We start from the raw sequence: 21,025 nt of genomic DNA, 5'->3' as shown, positions 1-21,025 counted from the left end.
TGGCCCACCTGGAAGTTCTCTTTCCCCTACCAGAAACACCTTCCTCCCTCCCTCCCTCCCTCCCTTCCTTCCTTCCTTCCTTTCCTCCTTCCTTCCTTCCTTCCTTGCTTTTTAAGATTTATTTATTTGAGAGAGAGATTGAGCATGTGGAGCCAGTCCAACCCAGGGCTCGATCCCAGGACACTGAAATCATGACCTGAGCTGAAATCAAGAGTCAGATGCTTAACCGACTGAGCCACCCAGGTGCCCCCAGAAACACCTTTATAGAACATAATTCTTCTCATAATACATCCACACTAAAAAAAATCTTAGCTTCCCTCTTCTTATAGCATGATAATAAAAGCTCCACATTCCACTGCAAACCACTTTTCCAAACAAAATGCCTATTTCACTCTTCAACACATGCCTACTAACCTCTAATTAATCCTGTTGATGGCTCCCTGAGCGTGCCTTGTACTTCCAAGTCTCTGTCCTTACCCATGTTCCCTCAGCAAGGAAGACCCTTCACCCTTTTGTTGAAATTTGGCCCATCCCTCAATGCCCAGCTCATGGGCCCTATGGAGCGCTTCCATGAGGGTGGACTTAATTGTTTCCTCTCAGGCACACTTTCTTTTTCCCTGCTTTGTAGCACTTAACAGACTCAGCCATACATTGAGTTTGAAACCTCCTTTTGTCAAATTAGCTTGCTTAAAACGGGTCCCTGGCCATCCCTTGTCCCACCTCATGGCTGCTTTGAAGCCATACTGCAGAATCCTAGACGAACCCCTTGAAAACCGGGTCATAGACTAGCCTTAGTTATCTACACTCTCGCCCCCTTACTGCTCAGAACAAGGACAAATTCTTCCTCACCTCTCCACCTAGGGCACCTACCAAAAAAATTACATAGGTGCTCAACACATGTGACCTGGATTGAATCTTTTATCCAGCCATTAATGGAAAAAAGAAAGAAGCTAACAATGCTTCTTTTTGAAAAAAATAAGCTGATAATGTCTTAAAAGGAAAAAGTACATTCTAGAACAAACTTTGCAAACTATAGAACAAAATCAGTCCATAAGTGAAGGGCATTGTGTGGCTAAGATATGATAGGAGAAGTGATTCTTCAGAGTGATGATTTCTTTTAGCGCTAGGAAAAAAAAATGAAGCTTTTTCCAGAAGAAAATAAAAAAGGTGGGGGTGGAATTTTGTTTGTGTGGCTTAAAAACACTTCTAGAGTTTATTTTGATGGTATTTTACTGCCTGACAAAAGCCAACTGATTTTTCCTGCTGGCATGTGTCTCCTGCACAGAGACCAGGGGCCGAGATGCTTTCAAACACATTCATGTCTCAAATCAGGCTGTGGCCAAGTCTGGGAGAGCAGCCTCCAGTTATTCATGAAGTTAGTCACCCCCTATCTGCCCCTCCCTTGTTTATGTGGGGCAGAAGACCCTGGAGCTCCTTCTATAAAAAGGAAAGGAAGACTTGCCATCCACAGTGACATCAAAGGGCCCCTTGCTACCACTCTGCTGGCAGAAACCTTGAAACATTTCAGTAGAATTTTAAGAAAGCTGTTGGGACAAACTGCTTTTGGGAAATTCACGGATAGTTGATGACTTCATTTATAAAGTCATTCAGTGCAATGTGGCTATTTAGAATCATAGCCATTCTGGGGCAAAAAAGAAAGGTATGCATATAGATGTTCATTTCATTGTTATTTATAGCAGCAAGAACATGGGAAATAACTCACATTTCAGCAAAGAGGATATGATCAATTAATTTAGGGGCACATGTATTGATATGTTAAATTTTTCAGTCATTCAAAATGACGTTTGTGAATGGTATCCAAATAAAAGAAAACATTTTTTATATTATGCTAAATGTGGGGGAGCAGAATGCAAAATTATGTCTTAACTAAGTAAAAATAAAAACTAAGAAGGTTTAAAACTCTTTAACAATGGTTTCTTCTGCATGGTGTAGTTAGTTATAATTTTTTCTCTTTTGTTATGTTCTTAATGTTGTACCTTTTCTCTACTGAACATGTATGTTCTTACAGTCATGGTTTTTAAAACCCATTTTAAAATCGGGGGATGTAGAACTGTCACCAGGCTCCAAGTCTGGTGTGATGAGTAGTTCTAGTCTAGAGGGAATTCTTTGATCTCAACACCCATGTTATAAATTCAAGCAAAGTTTTGTTTACTCTTCCTTGAAATAAAGCATGGGTTTAAGCCAGCTGTATTGGCTTAGTCAGTCCTTGCATCCTTATGCTGATGTTGACTAGTACAAAGATCAAAAGCCCTCTGAGGCTCCACTGGAGGAAGACTCCTTAACTGGAAGGGAGTTCTGAACGGATGCGACGTCCTTGAAAAAGGGAGCCCGACAGCAGACAGAGCTGCGCTCAGCACCTGGATGCCGAAAACATGAGTTTCCAGAAGGGAGGTTTCAGGGGTGCTTTCCAGCACCCGCTCTTCCCTCTCAGGCTGGGGATTGCAGGGGTGGGAAGAGGGAGGAATGGGAGGCACATGAAATGAGTCACTGAGAAGTTCTCAAAGATATGCTCGTCTCCTAACTTTATCCACGATGTTGGGTAGAATGACAGAGGAGCGCTCAGAAGGCTTTTGTAACTTCTATAAGTATAAAGGTTTGCAGTAAGATTTTGTATTTTGGACTAAGGTATCAGAGCCATCTAAAGATGGTATTCCTGATGTTGTGTTAATAAATCTGACTCTCAGGAGTTCACAGCAGTGAGGAAAGCTCTGGAAAGAGATAATTATGAAATAACGTGACATGTGGGAGAGTGCAAGCCCATGCATTATATGGAAGCAACTCAAAGGAAGGAATTCCATAGAGGAAGGACCTTCCTTAGGAGGGCTTGAACATATGGATAGAAGCTTACCAGGTGAGCAGAACAGAGTTAACGGGGGGAAAAAACGTGAAATTTAAGAAATGCATGAAGAGAAAATTTAAGTAAGTGGTGCTTTATTATTTTCAAGATATTAAGGCTGCTTAGGTTCCTGAGACTTGAAGGAAACATGAGGCAACATGTGAAAGTGTATTATAGTCACTTCCTTTTTTTCTTTTAAAGATGTATTTATTTATTTGAGAGGGAGAGCATGCACGTGAGAGTGGGGGCAGGGCAGAGGGAGAGGGAGAGAATCTCAAGCAGACTCCGCACTGAGTGTGGGGTCCTGACCCAGGCTTGATCTCAAGACTCTGAGATCATGACCTGAGCTGAAATCCGGAGTCAGATGCTTAACCGACTGAGCCACCCAGACACCCCGCATCATAGGCACTTCCTAAACATTGGTTGAATGAATGGAGGCCAATTTCTTCCAAACTGGACTTTTTTGGTGAAATATATTTTTTCCGTGTATGCACAGAACAGCTGAGATGTCTCACACACAATAGATTCCCCCAAAATATAAGCAAGAGCACTTACTCATGGTTGAACATGTGTGATTATTTGAAATATTTGCTCTACAATTCTCATGCCTGTCACTGTGTCAAGAGAACTGTAGGCGATGCATTTTGGAAATCATGTTTCATATTTGCCTTAGGATGACTTGGAAGAGGAACATTTTTGCATGTAAATGGATTGGTTATTGCCCTTTGGGGCCAGTTTTTATTTATATTATCAAATTAACTCCTTCCTGCAGTTGCTAGCTTACAGATACAGGCAAGTACTGAGCAATAAAATAAAATTGTATTTTTGTGTGAATTTAATTGCTACACAAATTAGGTTTCAGGGCTCATTCTTTGTGAGAGTTGGGAATAACCTGTCACTATCATTTGCCTAGAGGGTTATGGTTCACATTTCAAAGCTTCCTTCCACTGAAAGTACAGTAGAGAGCGGTTTGAAGTGATCTGGCTCTTCCAAGCTGATGGTTTTGAAGCACTGAGTTGAAGAAGAAGCCTGTCCTTGTGGTGGCAATGCTGGTTCACCAGGAGCAGGCGCACTCCCAGTGGGTTTTCCTAGAGAGGTGCTGGGTTGTTGCTGATATTCCTGGAGCTCTGAGCCCATCATTGTGATGTGACTGGCTTCTGACAATGTCAAGTTCTTTACCATGGGACAGAGTACAGATAATGGCTTAAACAGGGCTCGCCCTGGAATTCCACATGGTGATCCTCCTGGTCTTGGGGGTGTCCTCACCTTGTGGCTTCATAGCTGGCCCTTTAAAGACCCTACTGGACCCCCTTCCAAGCCGTCAAACTCCTTCTGCTCTGCCCGTCCCCTTTCGCGTCTCAGAACGTGACCCCTGGGAACTGACTTCCTACATGTCTAGAACCTTCTCTTCCTTCCCTCCTTGTTTGGGTGAACTACGTCTGCTCACCTTCTCGACCTTGGTTTCCCTCTGGCTGACAGCAAACCCTCCCTTCCTCCCCCCACCTCTCTGGTTTACCCTGTTCTATTGCAGTGTAATCCCTGTTGTAACAAGAGACCAGGACCACAGACTATCTGCGAATCTGTGAGTAGAAAGAGCAGAGAAAGTAAAGGCATCAAATGTTAACTGTTTGATAAAACATAGATTTAATCTCTACCAACTGCTGTGAAATGGGTTCTCTTATTGAGAATGTCAGAAACTAATATTTTTTCTCGAAAGGTGGAACTACTTGTGTGTGAAATTGATAGGTGTTTCAGAATTGAAAGAGGTTCACTCATGCATGAGAGCTGAAAACCGAGAAGAATGTGTTAACAGCCCCAAAGCTTCCCTTTTCCTAATGGCAAAGAAGCTGTTTCTCATTTTATGTCACCTAAAGAATATCCTACCTTTGGCCCAGTAGCTTTTTGCCACCATATTGCCAGTAGACATGCTTGGCAAGTCTAAGTTAAGGATTTTGGCATTTTCATTTTTCCTTTTGGCATGATTTGTCAGCAGCCTGCTTTTCTGGAATGCATTTCCATGGTATATTTGGAAGATTCAAGCTGGCAAGATGCTAAGCTTTCAGAATTTCACCAACTATTCCTTTGAAGGCACTCCAGAATTATAACAGATGCATCATATTGGGCCCTGCTCTTCTGGCCCCCATGTCGTTCTCAGGTCAGCCTGTTCCATCTGGTCAAGTTTATCACACCTCAAGGACTTCCAAACCTTGACTCTCCAACCCCATGAATGCAAATCATAGTCAACTATCAGAAGTCAAGCTCTGGAAGAGCAAAGAATAAAAGATTTACTTATAGACGTGTTTGCATTTTGTAGATCCGGTTTTTATTTTGGTGTTTGTAGGTTTTGATTATGTTTTAGGCATTTTTAAGGGAAATACAAAAATGGCAAAGTCCAGGGGAAATAAACCTACTCACATTAATGTCTCATAAATATGATTTATAAAATGTAAGTCAGCCTTAGAATGCTTTTGGAATAATCCCACCTGCTCCAAACAACTTGCTTATGGGAGCTCAGAGGCAGTGGTGTAATAGACTGCTTATGGTACTTCACAGACACAAGTTTGAATCCTGAGTCTCACCCTTACTGGATGGTGACTATAGACATACTACTTAAACGTTGTGGGTCTCAGCTTCCTTTCTTGGAGAATGGGCATTTCTTTAATGGTAGGGGCCCATTTGTAAGCACTGCATATACATTTGCTGTTATTTCTCCCATCCTCCCACAGATGTCAAGGCTGTATCAGGTAATGCTTAGCATCCTGGGACCTAAAGATAGAGTGACATTATAGCAGACTTGGTAAGTTCTACTTATGGTCATCTCCCCATGAGTGTGAAAAACTGAGGAGCATCTCCCTTTGTATAGGGATTTTTCTATGAATATTTTATGATTATCTCCCCTTGGGGATAAAAAGATATATAAAATTATCCTGCCCATGTTTAGTTGAAGTTTTGCGTATGTTTTGGTTTTAAAATTCACCATGTTAAAAAAAAAAAAAACAGAGATAACTATCTACTGGTTAAGCCCAACTCACTAAAGAAATATGTCTATTGAATGAAATAACAGTTGAACCAAGCCAGTAGTAATTATACTTCTGACCTATTAGGGCAGAGTCGCTACCTCTGACCACACATCCTTGGGAGATATGGTCTGGTTTGGACTTTACTGGGCCTGTTTCTGTTTGGGGTGGAAGTGAATTCAGGTGTGTGTGTGTGTGTGTATGTGTGTGTGTGTGTGTGTGCGTGTGTTTGTCTACACATGTGCTCACATGCATGCATGTTTGCATATATGGTCAGGAGAGGGAGTGTACCTTGAGAAGGCCAAGATGTAGTTAGAGATAAGCCTTCTACAATATATGCCCTATACCCTACATGTCCAGAATTCTTTTGAGGCTCACTTTGACCCTTATGACCTCCTTCTTAAGAATCAATTGACCAAACAAAAATGGGGTTCAGGGTAACCATGTCATGAACTATGGAAGTCATTACCATTACATCACTTTCCAGGGATGAACATGCATCCTGATGAAATGGATGCCCAGATTATGGAAGTAATCTGTTTGGGACCAGGAACAGGAAAATGGAAGGATTTGCTCTTAGTGCCACCTCTCCATAGCCCAGTATATGGAATCCCCTTCAGCTCCTTTTTAAATGCTCATCGTAAATGGTGTTCATTTTAGTTAAGACCAGTAGGCAAACTAAGGGAAATTTAGCCAGCTAGTTTAGAAGTCATTCTACAATAGTCACTTTATTTTCTGATCCAAAAATACATATCACCTAACAATTCTTTTTTGATTTGTGAATCTATTTAAAAAGCACTATAAAGCGGTGCCTGGGTGGCTCAGTCATTAAGCGTCTGCCTTCGGCTTAGGTCATGATCCCAGGGTCCTGGGATCGAGCCCCGCATCGGGCTCCCTGCTCCACGGGAAGCCTGCTTCTCCCTCTCTCACTCCCCCTGCTTGTGTTCCCTCTCTCTCTGTGTCTCTCTCTGTCAAATAAATAAAATCTTAAAATAAATAAATAATAAATAAATATAAAAAGCACTATAAAGTTATATGAATTATACATCAAGTTTGGTAATAATATATTTACCAAATCATGTTTATGGAAAGAAATAGAATTTAATTAGCTTGAATCTGCTCCCCAAGAAAGTGCAGGGTAAATGGTACCAGCAGTGCCTACCCAGGGCAGAGCAGAGAATCCAGACTGTAATGTGGGGGTGAAGTGGAAAGAGATTTTCTTTTGATTTTTATTCCGATACCCAGGGGTGATTTTTCCCCCTATCTTCCAGGTTGATGTTGTGATTCCCTTCTATCTGTAGACAGCACATAATAAATCTGAATGTGTTCAGAAGATTGATGACATGCCACTGATGATACATTTTGAGCCTCTATAGTTCAGGTCCATTATACTTCCTACCAATTCTTGGGGACTTGTTCAGATATCAGACCAATAAAATGTAGGTTTCCCCTTTTTGAGGTTCAACAGCAGCTCTGAGGCTTGTATAGACTCTTTCATTGCAAGTCTAGAAAGGAAAGAATACACAGTGATGGCCAAATTAACAGTCTGTGATTTCAGTTAACAAAACCACTAGACAAGATTCTATGGAAAAATTCCTTGGAGGTTTCTCTAAAGACCGTGTAGCTATTTGGTATAAAGTGACCCCTGTGGAAATGTAGGTGAAGCAGTATTTTTCAGAACTAACACCTTGACTAGCTTGGTGAACCAAAGGCCCTGCTTGCTAGCTTTTGAATAGATGAGGAGGGTAGAACAGACTGAAGGACAAAAAGTATTCTCTGTCTACCTTGCAATTTTGTCTTAAAAATGAATTTCCTAGGAAAAAATTACCTGAAGAAAATTGACGACATTTCATAGTGTCTACCATACTACATGATCTACCTGTCTTATTGCTGGTAGGTCTGATAGCATCTCCACCTGGTGAATCTAGTCTTTAAGAACTCCCATGTTCTTTCTTCACATACCTGCTCCTAGCAGCTACCAAGCCCCAAACTCTGCAATGGTACCCATCCTCAACTCGAGAATCTGTAGTCAATCAAAGGAAGGTGACCTTGGTCTGACGTAGATGTGTCTTTTGGGATGGCTCAGAGTAGTGAGACACCTCACCCCCCCCCTTCTCAAAAAAAAAAAAAAAGCTCTTCTCCATTTTATACATTAAAAATGAATTCATTTCCTTTACACAAACATCTCTTGGCAGTGATTCTCAAGCTCTGGTGTGTGTAGGAATCCCCTGGAGAGCTTGAGGACATGTCCCTAGACTCCATTCCCTGGGATTCTGGTTCAGGAAGGATGCAGTAGGATCCCAGGAATCTTCATTTTGAGGAGAACTCCCAGTGATTCTGACAGAGGTGGTCCCTGTAGATCACACTTAAAGAAGCTGGAGCTAGGTTCAAATCCTTGGTTCAAATCCCTTGGTTCAAATCCCACTCTGCCACATTGTATCTTGGTCAACTTTGTCAAGTTACTTAGCCTCCGCATGCCTCAGTTTCCTCATTCTGTACAATAAGGATAATAGTAATACCTCACAGCGTTTCTGTGAGAATTAAATCAGTTAATTCATATAAAGTGCTTGGAATGCTATCTGGACTATTAATTGCCCCGTAAATGTTAGCTAGACCAGTCCAACAAGTTATAGATGCCTTGAAATAGATTCATATATTGAGTTATGTAAGTGTTTTGGGGGGCAGGGAATCATTTAATGGAGTACTTTAATGGTTTGTCATTGCCAATAGAGTGAAAGCCAACGTCCTTAATGTGGTCTCTAGGACCCTACAAGTCTAGCCTTTGCTTACTGTCCAAGCTAATCTTACACCATCCTTCCAGTCATTCTCACTGCAATCAGCAGCATTTGGCTTATTTTGAGTTTTCGAAGATACCACACTCCCTCCTAGGCAGTGTGCATCTAGACAGGCCCTTCCCATGTGCTATTTCTTATGCCTGAGACACTGTTCCCCTCACTTTTAGTTTATTAATTTTTACTCGTCCTATAGATCTTAGCTCAAGGATCACTTCCTCTGAGATACTTTTCCTGACCTTACTAAGTTGAATCTTTTCATTTGTGCTCATGGCACATAGCTCTCATACCCCATATGAAAGTTATGCTCTCATGTTTTTTTTCTCCTCCACTCAAGTTATTGTGCCACAAGGCAAAAACCAGGCCAGTTTGTTTGGTCACTAGCACAGTGCTTGGCATATAAACACTCACTGTGTATTTATGGAACAAATGCTTAAATTTTGCTTGAGGGAAGACCAGGTTGGAATGCCACGTTTCTGCATAAAGACAGTGGTGATTTGGATGGTCTCAGGAGTGTGAGAGAGCAGGGGGTAGGTGTCCTCAATGGCAGAAGAGAGTAGACAGAAGAGATTAGAGATGTTCCAGAAAGGCAATCAAAAAAACCTGAGATATCCACCATCCTGGAGGGTGGAGGTCAACTGGACAGAGCTAAGGAAGATGGCCAGAGTTGGGTTTGGGTGCCAGAGAGGACAAACATAGGTGAGAATTCCTATCCAACCTCACAGGGGCAAAAAGAGATAAAATGGAAAATCAAGATTCAGACTCTTGAAGGGACAAATCCAACATCAAGACCACTGTGCCTGAGCTGAGCACTTGGAGATCAAGAGGAATGGGGTTTGGACTGAGAGTCCTTTCAGAATAAAGGAGGCCCAGAGTTACTGTAGCTTATGAAACTGCGGGGGTGTGGTAGATGGATAGTTCACCTTGGCTTCAAGAGCCAGAGTTGTGCAAAGCCCCTTCTGAAGCTTGCTCTGTGTCATTGATGGCTTCAGGGCACCAGGCTTGCAGAGACCTTCAGGAAAGAGAAGGTTCTCCTTGATACTCATGATGATGGGACAGAATAATTCCTTTCTCTCTAACTTGAACCAGAATCATAGCCTTCTTTGACATTTGCCATCTTCAGTCTTTGTTGAGCTGAAGGCTTCCACAGGCACAAAGCAGGTGTAAGGCAGGGGTGCCTCAACAAAGGTGAGATTACCGCCACGAGTCCCCTCTTGTGTCTGACCTGGCCATGCAGCCATTCATTGCTCAGTGGCGGCCCCTGCTGTTATAGAGAAAGATAGCACATCCAGAGTCTGACACTAACTCTGGTACCTGTAACTAGGGGAATTTGGAGCAAACAGGAGAGGAGTCGGGGGGATGTAGATGGACTCAGGACATCCCCAGGGAGACCCCCCTCCCCATGCCTTGTGAGCTGCTAGCATAAGAGAAGAAGCTGAGCCTAAAGATTTTGGGCTTAAAAATCTTTTACAAGCTTCTCCGTTTAATCGGTTCATTACAAAGGTTTGCTAGGAACCATCACGTTGCCCTCTGCGAAATGCCATTGCAAACTTTTCTTTGGGGGCTTTCAGGGCTATTAGGTGACAAATATCTTAAAAGATACCCCACTCACTCTTGAGGTTAACTTACAGTAAATTTTCACTAGGGGCGGAGACGCAGTGTTTATGCTTGTTTACATTCTGGATAGGAATCCGAGTGTAGATCCTTCCGTATAGTCCTGCTGGGATGCACGCCTGCACGCATCTCTGGGCATGTGAGCACCTCTGGTGCGTGTGTGCTATGTGTACAAAGTAAGGCAGTTACATGCCATTTCTGGGCAGAAACTGCATGGGAAGAGAAGAAGAGAGAAAGCAAACTCACAATCAAATAAAAGTAGGGAGGGGGGAGATGAGATTGCAGTTGATTATGGGTCTGGCAGCAGATGTTCTACACGAATCCAACTCGCTGCAGCCAGTCTGTTTCCATGGCAACAGAATCAGTAATTATCGAGCCCAGGCGCTCCCCCCCTTCCTTTCTCCCAACAAGGTGGAGGCTGATGAATATGAACTATCTCTAGCCCATTACCAGCTCTTTCTTTTTCTCTTTCTTCCTTTTCTCTTTCTTTTTTTTTTAAGTTCTTTATAAGAAAGGTGGAGGTATTGAGGAACACCGAGAAGAGGAGCTCTGTGTTTATTGATGAAAGAGCATAGGGCACCACAATTGAAGTGAAGTTATTATTTTTCTCTTGTGATACTATAAGAGAAAAGCTCTTCCTAGAAAAGCCGATGATCTCTGAAGATGCTAAATAAATGAGCAGGAGTTTCCCTGAAATGGAGGTTCCCTTTGATTGGCTGATCTTTCTGCGATTCCTGCCAATCGGAGCACCCCTGGGCTCGAGCTCCATAAACATAAGCAAAGCTACATGCTTATTCTTCTGGACTTGAAGTGTGTACCATTCAAAGGTGTGCGGCAGGTCTCCATTCACATGGCTCAACTGGAAACCTATTTCGTGAACAAGCTTACTCAGGAACCGTCTGGTATTCCAGCACATTGTTCTTCTGGGGAACGACTCTAAGTCATTTGGTGGCAGCAGCAGCTTAGCAGCAGTATTTGTAGTTGGGAAAGATGGACTTACGGGAGCTTGGTGAGTAAACCTCAGTCTTACACATCTGTCCGCCGGTATTAGGAGCCAGAGCTAAAATGCAGCTTTGTCCTATTGTCTGCCGAGAAAACTATGAATTGGAACAAGCACATGGAAGAACAGGCATTCTGGGGTTTTGTGATGTGTGAGCTTCTGTATTCCAAAGCCTGCTTGTATTGCTTGGGTAGGATCGGATTTGTAGTTGACCGTGTATTATACTGGAATATTGGTTTGTCTAGTTAGGATGAGTATGAGGAGTGGAGTTTTGCTTTATCTGCCTGGGTATAGATCCATTTCAAAAGAAGATGCTTTTAAAGCTAAATTAATAAGTCAGCCCTGTGCATTGCTGGGAAGAGGGAGAAAGGTGCAGGCACAGAGCTGAATGGTAAGCAGCTTGACTGGGTTGCTGGTGTTTGCAATGTGAAGAGAAATGTTATTACAATGGTCTGTCAAACACTTCTTCAGACCCCCAAGCACAGAAGGAGGCATCTCTTCTGCATGCACTGCTGATCTTGGCTTGGGAAGTGTGCAACCGAGCTAGGTCATGCCCCTGACTTCTTTCATGAAACCTGGTCTCTAAAGCAAAATATGTTCTCTTTCTTTTTTAAAAATTAATTGCAAAGATGAGTTGAAGTGCAGAGAGATTTTAGTTGCCAAAAACCACGCTTCAAAATGACTCTGTTTTGCATCCTTTTCAACCCCTGAAAACCAGACAGGGTTTGCAAAGTTATATTCAAGGATTGGCTCTTCGCCAGGGAAGGGTTGCTCTGAGCTATTGCTTTGCTCCCTGGGGTTTAATTTTCTGACACTGGTGATGAAATTCTTGATTTCTTTGGGTAGAAGCAGGAAAAAATAAGAAAGCAGTGCTGTAAACAGGCAATGGAGAGGCAGCATGGGGAAGGAAAAACTCTTTGCCTTTAGAGACCCTTCTAGCTGCAAACTTAAAAATATATATGGCAAGACAGAACTCAAGCACAGGGTAGGATTCCAGAGGAACTATAATCTTTCCGAACATGGTGAGGAGAAGCATTGCTTTTGGCGTGGGTGCAGAGAGTGGGGGCTGAACTTGGGGCTTCCATCTCTGCCTAAGAACCTCTCCCCAGCATCTCTGCTGGTTTTGAGGCTTCATCACTGTTACTTTCTTTTAAAAATGCAATTCCCTATCTCCTGTGCCAGGAACACTGACAGCACACTGCATGTCTTCTGTTTACAGTTCACTTGGGTGCAAACAACGGAGAGAAAGAGAGAGGAAAGCATTATCAGCTGGTTCAGAAATACATGCACGTGAAATAGTTGAACATGGGAAATCTTCCCGGCTAGTCCTTTATAACTATGTCCTTTTGACAGAAGAGAGTGTTGTAGGTCTTCACGTGGCTGTAGAAGGGAATTTGCCGTGTCCTAAATGGGATCTGTGACAAGCGGGTCAAGAAACAAAAGAGCTGGGATGGTTTCGCCTGGAGAAGACCCGAAAGCAGGGCGAGGGGGGTTGGAAGAGACCTGACCCGCTCTTCTGACCTGATGCCATGGGAAAAGAGATGGCCAGGTTTCCTCACCGTGGGTGACAGTACACAGCACAGGGGAGCCCGGTCACTTGACCAGGTCAGTGACCTGTTATATTAGCTGAAGGCCCCTAGGAAATGTCGGCTGTCCTCTGATCCCAAGAGGCTCAAGATGGTGTGCCAAATTGAGAATTCCACCTGATCGGAGGCAAGGACATGCATGGGAACTCTCCCTGTTACATCCCACTCCTAGGCACACCTTGACACATGCCCAATTTTGAGGAAGTCTGGTTTCTAGGGGATGTGCCTTAAGTGACATCGTTTCATTCGAATGACCCTCCCTCCTCTTTTGGTCTTCTCTCCCCCAGTCATGTCACTGACATGAGTGAGGCATTGGCACCTGTTGGCAAGAATGAGAGAAGAAACAGCCTTTTATGGAAGCACTAAAAATGTTTTTTAAAAAATTAAGAGTAGTTACCTATTTTTGGATCGTGGAAGTCTAAGAATTTGCAAGCTCTCAAACTCTCCCCTTGCCCTAAGAAAATACATGAATGCATGATCACATAATATTCTGATGACAGCCCCCATTTTAGGGTAATGTAGGATCTCCATCCTGGGTAAAATAGCCAAGAATTTATTATACCCTCAAGTTTCTTATCTCCTTTTTGCAGAGGGCCCACTAAATACTGCTCCAGCCCTGTGCCAATCGGCTTCTGACCTACGCAGTGGCTTTAGTACCTGAATGAGGTCCTGTGTGTTCTCACTGAAGGCTGGAATGAAGAAGTCTTGGAAATAATTCTAAACCATGGTGGTTTTCTCACTTCTCAGCTTGAGGTGTTTGTTAAACTAGGGTCACAGGACTTGAAAAGAACGTATTCCTTCAAGCTACCAGAACAGATACCTGTTCACTCCCGAAGGAGGCGGCTTCTTAGTACTGCCTATTCATGGCATTTGTGGGATGTAGGACATATTCGAAACTTAAATGTAAAGATAAAGAAAAATGAATTCCCTCAGATTTTCACGTGACCGTCAGAGTTGCCTGGTAGGTCACAGTGAATATGAATATGTTAAATCCAATCCCTGAAGTTCAGCACTGAGAATTGGAATGATAGACTCCTTCATTTCTCCTAGCAGTTGGAATGAAATCAGTCACAATGGGAAAAGCTGACCTGCCCTGAGCATTTCCAGTGTGGCAGGCACTGTTCAGTATAATGTATGTGGACATAATAACTCCCTAAAGCTTTAAAACAGCCCCAACAGGATGATTTTTAATACCTATTTTCTAGATGAAGAAATTGAGTCACCAAAATATTAAGGAACTTTCCCATGTTTACCAAGCTAGGACGTGGCAAGTGGTTTGTGTTTTCACACATGTTGATTTACTTGCTTGCTACATCCATGGATGGAAGGAGTGTGAATGGACAGGGGACGGAGGTCTCCTCAGCTATCAGTCTGTTTAGTGGAACCAGGCCATGGGGAATTGAATTCAACAATCATTGAGATAATTAAAGTCAAATTGGAAAGGCATTGTAGGGTAGTTGGGTGAATTCTTCACAGTGTCATTTAGGAAAAGATGTTGGAGTTAAGTAAAACCTCGTTACCAAAATGCCCCATTTGTTTATCCCCTTGTGTTATTGTATGATATGCCACCTCATTCCAAGGAGCGTTTCTTTGACTGATATGAACTAGGTCAGTTTCTGTATGAGACCCGCTCCTCCTGGGCCATCTGTGAGAGGTGAAAGGTCATCAGGTTCATGGCTGCCCTTTGCTCGCATTTGCCAGGAATGATTTGCAGTTGCCATAGTAACACTGAGGGTCATGAAGGGCCAGGAACAACAGTGCAGCCGGTTTGGGGGTGTGCGTGACCCTCAGTGGATGTGGGAATCACCAAGTCTACCATGCTTTCTGAAGACCCTGTGAATAGGCCCCGCTCAGAAAGAGATTCCAGGTAGTGGCAGAGGACACACACTGATGGAGCAGCTGAAGGCTCAGAAGATTAGATCTGAAAATCATTGAATGTGACAGTTTTCAAACCATGTCGCTCAGAGTTGGGGGCGTTGATGGGACTGGGGCAATGTGGAGCGGGGTCAGGGGGCTGAGTTCTCCACTCCCACTTCAGAGCATCTCCATTTCTATCTGTTTTATAAACTGCCATTCCCACTGAAGACTTCCTAATGGAAAATTGAGGGGAAGGAGTTAGGCCACTAGATGGAAGAAGAAAAACTATTGATGTCCTTGAAATTTCCAGTTTGACATATAAAGAAATAGCAGACCAGAGCATAAAAGCAAGATTGCATTGCTAGACGGAAAAAGAATCTGTAGGGGTCTCAGTAGCAGGTTTTAAAAACATGGGTTATTTGCTATGCATGCCTAATACTATGCGCTTTCTACTATTACACTAGGTATGTGAATGTGTAAAAGACAATTTCAGTAGCTATTCAAAAAATAATGTCCTACAGGGATAATATGGCAGATCTCTTTCTAGACCAAAACTGTCTAGTGGAAATATAATGCAAGTTATGTATGTAATTTCAATTTTTTTAGTAATCACATTTAAAAAGTAAAAAAAAAGCAGGTCTATAAATTTCAATAATATATGTATTTAACCCACTATGCCCAAAGTATTTCAACATACAGCTACAAAATTATTAACAAAAATATTTATATTCAGTTTTTTATGTTAAGTCTTTGAAATCCAATAGGTAATTTACACTGACAGCACAACTCAACTTGGATACTGAATTTTCACAGGAAATCTGTTTTTTAGATTTTGTAAAATTTCTAAGTTAAAAAGGTAGATTCACGTGCCCAACTTGTCCCAAACATACATGAAAGTTTTTCAGTAACTGAAGTATCAATTTTTAAATATAAATTAGCTAAAGTTAAATAAAATTGGTAACTCACTTGCGCAGTCATACTAGCTACGTATTTCAAAGTTTCCATAGCCACATGCGGTTAGTGACTAGTCTACTAGACAGCACAGTGCTGAGCTCTAAAGAGCTCTCCAGATACACCAGGCCAGTGACTTCTACCTCATCATCATGCCATGGCACCTTCCTCTCTTCTACCTCCATCAAGTACCTAGAAGATTTGCCCTGGCAACAGAGAGAGAAACAGAACATTAGTATTCACAAACTTGGTTACTTTTGCTCTTAACCATTGTACATGGAACACTCAACATGTAGCGAAATCTTGGTTTTTCCATTATTCTGTTTGGCATGGGGGAATTAAAAGGTGTGCCCTTTCCTGTTGCAGGAAGTCAACATTTACCACCTGTGGCATTTTTCTGTCCCCAGGTATTGTGGCCCCAACCCTCACCACGAGTTGGGCCACCTCCTTCAACTCAGGATGTTCAGGACACATGGGTTTAGTTTTAATAATAAGCTAAGCAAACCTTGATTGAGAGGCTAACTCTGCTGCAGACAGATAATTCTTTATGAAGATAAGTATAAATTGAGGCTAAGGGATGATTTAATTGCTATTTTATTCAACACTGCAAATTTTGTTTAGCTAGAAAATATTGACTAAGTAGTTCTTACAGTTAATTTGGTCTTAAAATCCTTACCTTCAACATCATATGTTATTTTATTTATCCACTCCCCCAAGGTTTTTTTTCTTTAATGTAAAAACAATTATGAAAATGTAATCAACTTTTTCAGGAAGCTAGATCAAAATCATGCTGCAAAGCCTTCTTGCAAGCATCCGGTCCCAGCCTCCTAGACTAGATGTCCTAACGTTGACAACTGCAGCCAGATCTGCAAGTAGAAGGATGAAGCTCAGTCTACGTTTGGTCTGCTTAAACCTTTGGTTAATAAAGAGGTCTTTTAGAAATCTCACAAACATTGAAAAAGGGAGAAAAAAATCCATACAGTTCAATACCATCCCTAATATCAGGGATGCCTTCTGGTCCAGCTATACCCATTTCCTGCGCATTGGACAGAATTTCCAAGGAGCAGGCCTTGTGCACTTAAGCATTCAACAAACGTTTGTTGGAGCAAGTTGTGTGGCCCCTTGGCAACTTCTTTCTTTTCATGGCAGGATGTTATCATCTTTACTGAGGCAACACTGGCAGACTAAGGAGATTAAACCATGGGCAGGGTTGAATCTAAGAGGGAGATGACTTGCTCTGTGAATCTGCTGTTTGGCTACACCAAAGACTATCATGAGTGGAAGGAAGTGCTGTGGGATTTCAGTGAGCACAGAGACACTGGGAAATAGCTGTTTATTACGTAAGTGAAATTGGCATCACGATAATTGTCTTTGAATTGCCATAGGATTTTGAAGTCCACTAATTTGCTAGCTAATTTCAAAATCTATGATGTTCTAGAAATCCAGGACTAGAAATGCACTGTATAGATGACAGAACAGTAATCTAGAACCTAAGGTCTTGAATTATTGTCTATAGTTTAGCAACTGAATTTTGTAAGTCATTTAATGTTTATGCTCCACAGCGCCTACACATGGGTGAGAGAGAAGTTTAGACTTAGTGATTTCCAAGGTCAAGCTTCCAAACAATTTATTCTCTAGGGCCCATATTGCATTGATCCTAGCAATCTTTCCCACTGTACCCAGATGGAGCCTCAGAATCCCTCTTAACACCGCACTTAAGTCAGCCACTACCAAGCAATCAGAACTGGCTTACAGCTGAAGCTGATTCTTCATCCCTCTCCTATGTCTTTTTCTCAGCTCTGTGCATTGTGCAAGACTTTGAAAAGGAACACCCAGGGAATTATCATCTGTATGCAGGGTTTCAGGGGTAAGGGAACGTCAGTTCTTTACTCATCTTCTTGCTCAGCTGTTCATGGAGGTGTTGCCATCTGACAAGGAGGGCTGCAGCCTGGCACTTTGGGAGCTCGCTTTTCCTTTCCTTTGAGCTATAAGTGATGAGAGACCTGTCAAGGAGAGCAGTTCACTGGCATCATTCCCAGACCTGGAAGCATAATGAAATAAAGTTTCATTCTGACTTGGTTGGAATTTTTATAGCTGAACATTTGAGATAGCATCTGGGGCAGTTCTAACATCCGTTTGCCTGGTTGGAATGAAGCACCCATCAGCTAATGGAACTCAGGCCTTCATACTGGCAGCCCATACTGACAGGCTTGATCGTTGGGCAAATCATTTCTAAGTAGAGCCAGCCAGGCCACAGGTCCTAGCAGCTGAGATGGAGCTCACTCATGTCTAATGGTCCAGCAATGTGAAATCTGCATTATAGGAGTTTTATCATATATAGAGAATGATATCAAAGCAGGAACTGGTCTGAAAGCCACCCACACTGGTATTGAGCATCGATCTAGACTACTTAATGTTAAGGGTTCAATCCAAGGCTGGGGCTCTGGGGATGCTGTGTTGGTACGGTCCAGTGGCATTCTTCCTATTACCCACACACTTCCAGCTTTAGAGAACAGAGGGGGTCAATGGACAAAAGCCCCAACTCTGGATTCCATAAGCCAGGCTCAAACATCTCTGCAAAGTAGACCCAAGAAGCTTTGCAAAGACCACTTGATGGGAGATCCCTCTGTCCTTAAAATTTCTTGAGGACTAGGTAGATGACTACTTTACCCCTCTGAACCTTAGTTCCCTCATCTGTAAAAATGGAAGTAAAGGTGCATTTCTCACAAGGCTGTTGGTGAATGAAAATTAAGTTATGGTGTCTGTGTAAGTGATGAGTATACCATAATGCACTGTGCAAGGAGAAAATAGTATGATTACATTCCTTGGGTAGAAGCCTTTTTTTTTTTTTTTGTTATCTTGGAGAATGTCTAGCTCAGCGCTGGCTATGGAAGTTTCTCTAATTGGACAGCTAGAGTGCTAGGAGGGCACATGCTGTCTGCTCTCAGATCACTCTCCTAAATCCTCATTTAGGCCACCCCTGCCCTGCTAGCACCAGAGGCCACCCAGAGAGAAAAGGACACTGCCCTTAGAACAAAGAGCCTGGGGTGAAGTCCCAGCTTAGCCACTAGTAAGATTTAGGTCTTGCCATATAGCCTCTCCAAACTTTAGTATCTTTTTTTCTCATGTACAAGATATAGATAATATCTATCCTATCAGATACATAGAAATGTTCAGAGAATAAACAAATTAACATATCCCATGTGCTCTGTGGATTGTACATAATGTAATGTATAAAGTATTACTATTATTACTTCAAATCTAATATCTCTTAACAACTCAGCCTTGTTTATAGAGAAAGAATCACTGGAAACATGTTTTTGGAGCGTGAGTCCCAGAAGCTCCAGCATAGTGACGTATGCTTTCCTGATTTTGGAAGCCCATCAACATCAAATGATATTGTGCTTCTTGGCAGATGCCTTGTGGCATTCAGGAAAGCTGTGACCTGTCATAAATAATTGGTGGCTTTTACATTTGTTAAGTCAAAGATGTTTTGGTGTCTGCATATGGCCCATAAATCTTTCTGGATTGCCAAGTTTTAGCCATCCTGCGCCAACTCTGTCTGTCTTCTTCATGAAGACATAATAAAGCTTTGGAAGACATACGTATTTATTGTTCTTCCATATGGAGGTTGCCAGGCATTTCTTGGTAGCTTTCTTCTCTCCCCAACCCCCCCCCAGCCATGTACTTTACACCCCTGAATTATGTATTCTGTCCAGAAAGGAGAATTGGTGATGTCTTCTTTGTTATGTCTGGTTATCTATTTACTATAAACCCATCACATCCTAGATCTTAAAGAATCCTGAGTCCTGGGATGGCAAATAGATTCTATCTGGTGACAACTTGGGTGCTGTGGTGGAGGCTGCATAGGGCCCTCATCTGGGCTCAGTGGGCCCTTGGGTGGGGAGGGAAGGGTTGCAATGTGCAGTTACCTTATTACAGGTGAAGAAAGTGAGGCTTAGAGGAATTAATTGACTTGCTAATATGTCTGTTAACAAGGGACAGTGTTTACATTTCCTTGCTCTCTCAATTCAGTCAACAACCAGTATTTGCTGAATGCCTGCTCTGTATCCTTTCTAGGCCTTGGTATTATCTGTGAACATAAATAATCTGTGAACGTCTATGGATTAACCTGCGTGGAAGTTTATTTTCCATGCAATCATTAGCCTCCAAGTTGTCCAGAATTGAGAGGCTACGATAACAAAATGCCCAACCAATCAATTATTTATATAAGTTGACCTTTGGAGAACACAGGTTTGAATCCACTTACAGGTGGATTTTTTTACAGTATAGTACTATAAATGTATTTTCTCTTCTTTATGATTTTCTTAATGACATTTTCTTTTCTCCAGCTTACTTATTGTAAGAATACAGTATATAATAAACATAACATACAAAGTATGTGTTAACTGACTGTGTTATCAGTAAGACTTCTGATCAATGGTAGGCTATTAGTAGGTAAGTATTGAAGGGGTCAAAATTATATGCAGCTTTTCAGCTGTGCTGGTGCATCTAACCATAAGGAATAAAGATCCACTTTTTAAAAGTTGGGCTCTTGTAAGAGTTCTTTCAAAACAACTTGAAAGTAATTGGTAAAAACAAACTGACCAATAACTGCCTTTGATTTTTGCCTTTGTTCCCCTCACTCTGCTACTTTATATGGCCTTGCTGGCACAGAGGTGAAAATGAACAATGAAGAAAAACTGAACCATAACAGCAAATTCAAGAGCTGTCCACTATCCTACCTTTTGCAGAGCAGCCTAGAAGATAAAACATAGACGAACCGAAAAATGTTCACTTTACCAAAGGTTTCTGAACTGTTAGAATTGTCAAGGGAGCAAGAATTTGCCGTGATGGTGATAGGGAGCTATTGCAATTCCATGTCACCCGGGGAGAGGTCTGAGTAGCAGGGGGTGGGAAAATCTCTTAGCCCTCTGAGCACTGTAGTAACTCTACAGCAGTCACACCAACGGTGTGTGGCACTGTCTCTCTCTCCCGTCCCTGATGTAGTTGTAGAGGCTCACTCCCAGTCACTGGCTTCAAGGCCGGAGCTATGTCAGAAACACTTGCCTGGTGGTTCTAAGAATTGTGCCCTCTAGGTGCTAGGCACTTTACATACGCATAGGTCCTTTTAATGGAATTTTCCAAGTCTTTTTTAAAAATTATTATTTTTAATGTAGCTGTTACTTTAAAATTACTACATGCAGTGGTCTGTCAAGAGTTTTTTCCTGGATTTACTGAGAACTAATTGACATACATCACTGTAAGCTTAAGAAGTATAGCATGATGGTTTGATTTACACATGTGCAGTGATGACCACAATAGGTTCAGCTAACATCCATCGTCTCCTA

General features: G+C 42.2%; 1 protein-coding gene across 5 annotated transcripts in view; it reads left to right on the top strand.

Moving 5' to 3' along the window:
• ELMO1 (engulfment and cell motility 1) overlaps positions 1–21,025 on the top strand; it is a 525,187-nt gene that overhangs the window by 379,378 nt on the left and 124,784 nt on the right. Inside the window, exon 1 of one of the 5 annotated variants that reach the window (XM_073899072.1) lies at positions 11,081–11,289. The exons of the other annotated variants lie outside the window; for them this stretch is intronic. The gene's annotated coding sequence lies outside the window, so the exon portion shown is untranslated. Of the gene's footprint in view, positions 1–11,080; positions 11,290–21,025 lie in introns of those variants that run through there. 5 annotated transcript variants of the gene reach the window in all.

This window comes from Callorhinus ursinus, unplaced genomic scaffold, assembly GCF_003265705.2.
Source record: "Callorhinus ursinus isolate GAN/ISIS: 27379988/994484 unplaced genomic scaffold, GSC_fseal_2.0 scaffold12, whole genome shotgun sequence".
NCBI classification, from domain to species: domain Eukaryota; kingdom Metazoa; phylum Chordata; class Mammalia; order Carnivora; family Otariidae; genus Callorhinus; species Callorhinus ursinus.
Note: the sequence above shows the minus strand (reverse complement) of the source record. Positions and strands in the feature narration are given on the sequence as shown.